Genomic DNA, 7,004 nt, shown 5'->3' on the forward strand with positions numbered 1-7,004 from the left:
TGATTATAAAATGATTTACCAAACTTGATATCTTTGCGCATCAAGAAAACGTGTTGCGAAAAAAACAGAGAAAATAAGGATTAATACTATTTAACCAAGGTGCTTATTGAATACAATGCAAATAACACGATTTACAAATACTTTTGACACAAATTTAAATAAGAGACGTACTAAATTCATAGCGATCTATGTAAAACCAAGCTATAGATCAAAGTAAACACATACAGTACATGATTTACAAATACTTTTGACACAAACTAGGGTGGCTCCACGTGCGTGTTGTGCGCGAGGCAATTTGATAGAACCTTTATGAAAAATTCAATGGTTTAGTTATGTTTGAGGTTAGTGTACACCTTGTAATATATAGTTTGGGTCACACACAAGAGTGTGTCCCGATGTAGTGAAATGTACTGAATTTATTTGCTTAGTCGTTTAACTTAGATTTAAATTAGAAGTGTATATGTAGCTAATAGGTTTGATTATCGTTTATTGCAAAATACTTTTAGAGATGTTTTTAAGTTTAGATTTTGTCAAATACGAATTGAAGTATCATTTTAGAAATATATTTTGAATGTGCTTGTGTGAAGCTTTCAATATTTTTGACAATATGATAAGAAACATAAAAACAATTAAAAAAAATACCTTGTTTATTACGAAGTAGATTGTAAAATATGAATGGAAATCAAAGTAATATTTTAAAAGTGTAATGTGTTTGAGAGGAAACTAATGAGCTATTTAAATTAAGCTATTTCCCAAAAAAAAAAAAAAAAAAATGTATTGCCTCTCTCCCATCTTTGTCTCTCAGTCGTTGCGTTAAAAAAATCTCTCTCATTCTCCTTCTAGGTCTGATGTTCAGAGAGTGAGGTTGTCCCTCAATAGTTGCATGATTAGAGAGCAGTCCTTGTAAATTTCTTCACCCATAGTATCCAGCTCTGCTAAGTGGCTTCTTCAAATGCCTATCAATATATATAAATTTAGTGAATTATTAGATACTCTACCACATGGAAATTGTCAAATTGAAAGCATCAGTATATAATCAATGTATAGCAACACCTAGGAATAAAATTGATTACATAAACAGACATACAAAAGCTAAGCTAAATTACTTGAAATACATTCAAGGTTCTCAAGACCCAATCTCATGGAATGAGTTGGTGGCAAATCTGTATGAGCAATTTCCTAGAAGACGAATAAAATAAATAAAATAAGATATTATGTCAAATAATAAGCTCAATACCATACTTGCTACTTAAAATATAATAATATATGCCTAAACTAAAACCACAGTGGTGAAGAAATATCTTCATAATTGCAGAGAACTCATGTACGTAGAGCAAGTAATACGGTTGCCCATCTTGTAGCTCGATGGGATACCCGTGATAGTGATGAACATGTATGTTTTGGCAACTTCCCCCAAAGCATTTTAGCTCTTGCCCTGCTAACTTCCCTTAAAAAAAATAGTATAAATGCATCATCAAATATAAACGACACATCATATCTACACAAACCCCTTTTTTCTATACCACCATAGAGATCAATTAGACATGTGCAAGACAGATTTTTTGTCAAGTCAAAGCCACATAAATTTATGCATCTCATATTGATTATCTTTACTTGTCAAAGCTTTCAAGATAATATGCAAAGACATCAATAACCCAGTACACACTCTAAGAAAAATCTTATTGGTAAAGACATTAATCACCACAGCTAGCTATTAAGAAATTTAAAGACCTTTATACAGGAGAGAAGAGAATCACAAATAAACTTATTACAAAGAGAGATTGCTCTGAATTCCACATACGTTTATTCAATTTTAGATCCCATTTGCGGGAAAATATCTTATGTTAGACTCCTTAACTCCTATCATGTAAGAAGACTAATAACTCAACCAGAAATTTCTATAATTTCAGCATGCATTGTTTCAATAAAAAGCAACCATTTTACTTTTAAGTGTTCCACTCCAATAATAACATAGTTGAGTAAATATTTTCCTCCAAAAGAGAATATTTCAACTTAGAATACCTTATTTTCTCCCCTAAAAATCAATATTAAATAAAAATTGTACTACATTAGCTAGCTTAGTTTCCAATGAAAAACTAATACATTGTATGTTACTCAAAAAAGCTATCAATCTTCCACGTTTTCTCTTTTGCTACGACTGTGATTCATAAAAAAAGAACGATCTCCACTACCCATTTCTTATTGCACTTACTTCAAGCTTTGGGAGCGTGAGCTCCAAAAAAGCCATATTTAAAAATTCCAACACCATGGAAAACCAACCACTTATATCAACTGGCAAGCAACTCCTTTCATTTACACGTGTTAACATACCAATCCCTACCAAAACAAATAGATTGATCTAGCCATTTATCCAATTTACATGATTAGGCATTTATCACACCTCTTGACCACTAAATCAAAACTACCAGTTACTCATTATGCAATTTACAATAAAAAGCCTATAAAAAGTACAAGGAAATCCTAACAGATGGTTAAAAAAAACATGAAATAAATTAAAAGAATTACATGCAATGTTTCCTCTATGCATAATGTTCAAGCAATAAACCAAGTTACCTATCACATTCCAAAACTTAATTTGAATGCAGTAATGCACCAATATTACTTACTTGTTTTAACTCATGCTTCAGCTCTTGCCTCACACGCTCCATTAGTGATGGGATGAGGTTCCAAATCCCATGGTGTCTAGACCGTTTAAACCTATATCGAACAAGTTACCATCATTGTCTATGGGATCATCTTTGTCATCGGGCATAGTAGCCCTTGTGCCTTCAATGGGAGAGACTCCTGAATACAAGAGAGCACAATTTACTAACATCAGTATGCTATCCTAGCACCAACAAACTGAACAAGTACCTTTTCCTCCTCTTATATGAACAAAAATGATTTTCAAGTGATTATGTAAGCTTGGTATTGCAGTAATCCAAGACTGATCATCCATACAACAGGGGGTAACCTCAGAAATGCAGAAATCGGAGGTAACCTCAGTCCTCAGCTATGTAAATCAGTTTATTCAAAAAGGTATAAACTCAATTTATTTCCCTCTTTATGTTCACAAGTAAACTCCAAACTTGCAATGTAACTCTACAATTCTACTTGATAATTTGATAATAATGATTAAAAAGAAAGATGACTGCAAAGATTCGATTAGATAGTCCAATCATAAGTGTAAACATCCCTTTAGTATAATTAAAAAAGTTAAAAAATTAAGTGCAGGCATCACATTTAAAATGTTGTAGAGCATGGTAGTTTATCAACTCCACTAAAAAAGAACATAACCATACAGTTTGTGAGAAGTAAATTATCTACAATGGAAGAAGTTGTTGCTGGAAAAGAACCAAATAAACATCTAAACAGATTTGCTTGTGCTCCTGCTATCCTTGCTTCTACAATTTCTATCATATTTGACTATGGTAACTCCACTAACACTTTTGCAATTTTGTGTAAACATACATACTCGTATCATTAAAGTTGTAGATTTTCTTTTTTTTTTTTTTTTTTTTTTTTTGGAAAGATAAGTTGTTGAATTTTGAGCATATAAATTAAGTCCCAATTCAGTTCAATTCCTAGATTTTAAGATCCCAAAGCCCTATACCAAAGTTTCACAAACAAAATGAAATTGCAACAAATCAAATGACAAATTAAGAACAACATCAAAAATTAAGAAAGAGAAAGAAGAATTACAAATTCCCAGACGACGCCCTTGTAAACCCAGGTAAAAAGCCAAATATCATTGTTGCTTCATTGTGGCAATGTCTGCAATCAAATATCTCATAACAGCATGGTACGCAATAAGAGCTCTAAATAGCTTCAAGTTAGAGCTACATACAGAAGCTCAGCCACTTAGAGATCATCCTCATCTTTAACTTGTGCTTAAAACATAGTCTAAACGTTTTTAAATTATCACTTTTAATAGAATCTTTCATGAATTCTACCATAAAAAACATTATAAAAAGACTTCAGTATTGCAAATTTGAAATTATAAACACCATTGCTACCTATATATAATTGAAGAAATCAAGACAATGAACCATCAACGAACTTGAGAGATAAATGCATAACCAAGCACAAAATCAGTATACAATGTATCAAATGTAATTAACATTGCACAATCTCAGCAACAAAGGTATCAAGAGAAATACTTACATGTTTACATGGAATTTCAAGCTTCTTGAGCTTAAGAGTGCGAACGACAAGCAACTTTTGAAGGTCCCTAAACTCAGACTCAAGCTTCCCTACATGAGCCTCTACTGCTTTCCTTTTCCCATTCAAAAACTCCGGTATTTTGACCTTCACTGTCATATCAAACAACACATCAAGCTGTCAAATAAAAAGTCTAAACCAAACTAATAAAGGAATATCTCTAATGGGTTCTGCACAAAATCCAATTGCATTTCCGAAAATAATGAAGCAAAGTCCATAAATTATACTCTGAAAGAGAAAATTTAATTTCACAACAAAGACAAAGGAGAATAATTTCTCTTTCTTCTCTGATCTTGGCAAATTTAATACAATAATCAGGTCTAAATTGAAAATTGTGCCCTTTCAAACTTCTAACACCAAAAATACAGTTTAATAATCCAGCCCAAAAAAATTGAAAATTTATTATTTTACATAGTTACAAATTTACAATTAAGCTCAAAAATCCTAAACCCCCAAACCCAAAACCCGTAAAAGAAAATACAAAAAAATGAACTTTGGGTATTTCTCTAATTAACCCAAATTATACTCAAACATTAATCCTAAAAATTCACCAAAAATCTACATATATACTCAATAAAAATCCAGAAAATATAACGAAAAATTGAAAGTGGAGTGAGGAAATGGTACCTCAGCTGTGGGATACTCAAGGACAGCAAAAAAGTAGACAGGAGAACCAGAACCGACCCTCTGAGCATTTCGGCCCTTCTTCAAGAATCTCACAATGTGGCCCACCGGAAACTAAAGACCGACCCAGCCTCCCTTTTGCTGGCCTCTGCCGGTGGTGCTCTGATCTTGACTGTGGCGCCATTTAGCAGACTAGTTTATCAAAATAAATCAACAATTTTAGCACATATTGGCAAAATAAGCATCTAACACTCAATCAATCGAACCCCTAGTAAAATTTAGCAATTGACAGGTAACAAAAAACATAAATCTTTGACCGATCATTTCACCTCCACCTTCGTTCTAGATCTGTTTTCTATCTCCTCGTTCAGCGGCTATTTGTCCTTCCATTCCTCGATCTCTCGGAGTTTGATAGTACTGAGTGGTGGCCGTGGATGGCAGGCCAGCGAAATTAAGCTGAGATAGAGAAATCGTGCAAGTTTTTGACACCAAAAACCTGCAAATTGCCTTGATCGGTGGTCACAACTAAATTGAATAACCATCACTTAAAAAAATCCTACTTAGATTAGAAGTTGCATTTGATGGAGGTGAGAAAGCTCAGAAAGTGCTCATTGTTGATGGTTATAGAGAAAGTGAACAGGGAAGAAGAGAGAAAAAAGGGGCGTATGGAGGAGACAATGCAGAGATAGAGGAAAGTAAAAAGTAAAATAATGCAGAAGAAAGAGAAGACAAAGGTCAAGATTCCAAACAATGAATGCTAAGGGCGTGTTCAGCGCTAGCTTTTGAGTAGTTTTTAGGTAGCTTTTAGTGGTTTGACCAAGTCAAATCACTACTTGACAAAAAAATGTGAATGTTTGGCAAAGTAGTAGTTAGAGTAGCTTTTAGTGGTGGAGGTAGATTTTATGGAAAGTTAGAAAGATTAGCTTTTGAAATTGGAGGTAGCTTTTGAGGTAGTTGTTGAAAATTTAATCTATAGTTTTAAAAATAAAATGTTGATTTTTATATGTAACTGCTAGTCAACCGCTACTTTATCGAACACTCATATCTAAATTATTTATCTTCACAGCTAACAGCTTGTTGACAGCTAACAGGACATACACAACTCACAGTTATAGCTACCTTCACAGCTATATTTTGCCGAACATGCTCTAAGTGATACAATCGAGGTGCAAGAACTTTTCCACACCCTTGCCACGTCAGCAAGCTCGCACATACAATTGGCACATGTTGATACTATTCATAAGGGAACAAGGTGAAACATTTTAAGGGTTGAGGATTGAAATAGGAGACGTAATAAAAATAAGAGGGATCTACGCATAGTAAAACAAGTTAGATCGAGCAAAGTATACATTCAAAAAATGTGATAAAAAAAATAAAAATCAAAGAACATGATTAATAAAAGTGGAAACAAGTGAAATATGTCGAATAATAAAGATTACAAAGCTTGCTAGTAGAATGCACCACCATTCTTAGGGATAGTCTTTAAAACATCAGTAGTTTTTCTTTGAAGCTGCAATAGCCTAGTAGCCACCGCCATGACCTCAATGTACTTGATCTGGAAGTATATTATGAAACAAAATCAGCTCAACTCAGACTTCAAAAGAGGCTAAATAAGTACTATTGTACACAACAATTAGTGCAACAAATATTGTGTCCGTTGTCAATTATCTTATTCGCGAATAGAAGTTTATTGATCGATGCTGAAGCTTTAATGGCCTAACAATGCACGTTAATTACCAATTCACATAAATGTTCATCATATATGTTATTCACTGAAAATTGCACCAAGAAGTTGTTAAATGTAGATCCTAACCCTACAAAGTCACAGCTATCGCGTCCTTAAATTTACGTTACATTATTATTTAGGCTTATCCAACAATGGCTTATCATACATCATTCACGGACTAGATGGTTTGCATAGTTGCATCTACAATATCAAAGCATCACATTATTATTTAGGCTTATCCAACAATGACTTATCATACATCATTCACGGACTAGATGGTTTGCATAGTTGCATCTACAATATCAAAGCATCAGCAACAAACATCGCCAATTTTTTTAACAAAAGCATTGTTTTTTTTGTATACATTGTTAACGGACCAACTCAACCAAAAGCTTAAGCTGATGATTAACACCAATGAATATATTTTATACTC

General features: G+C 33.3%; 1 long non-coding RNA gene across 6 annotated transcripts; it reads right to left on the reverse strand.

The window, feature by feature from the left end:
* Positions 1 to 594: 594 nt before the first annotated feature.
* On the reverse strand, positions 595 to 5,540 carry LOC145587880 (uncharacterized). 6 transcript variants are annotated; one of them, XR_014101472.1, is made up of 4 exons: positions 5,181 to 5,540; positions 4,849 to 5,037; positions 2,628 to 4,313; positions 595 to 956 (listed from the first exon to the last, which is right to left on the reverse strand). It is a non-coding gene; the product is annotated as an uncharacterized LOC145587880 (long non-coding RNA). The 6 variants fall into 6 exon arrangements; XR_014101468.1 differs by having other exon boundaries at positions 5,175 to 5,540; XR_014101470.1 differs by having other exon boundaries at positions 2,628 to 2,805; positions 4,165 to 4,313; positions 4,849 to 5,540.
* Positions 5,541 to 7,004: the final 1,464 nt, after the last annotated feature.

This window comes from Chenopodium album, chromosome 17 (assembly GCF_948465745.1).
Source record: "Chenopodium album chromosome 17, dcCheAlbu1.1, whole genome shotgun sequence".
Classification (NCBI taxonomy): domain Eukaryota; kingdom Viridiplantae; phylum Streptophyta; class Magnoliopsida; order Caryophyllales; family Amaranthaceae; genus Chenopodium; species Chenopodium album.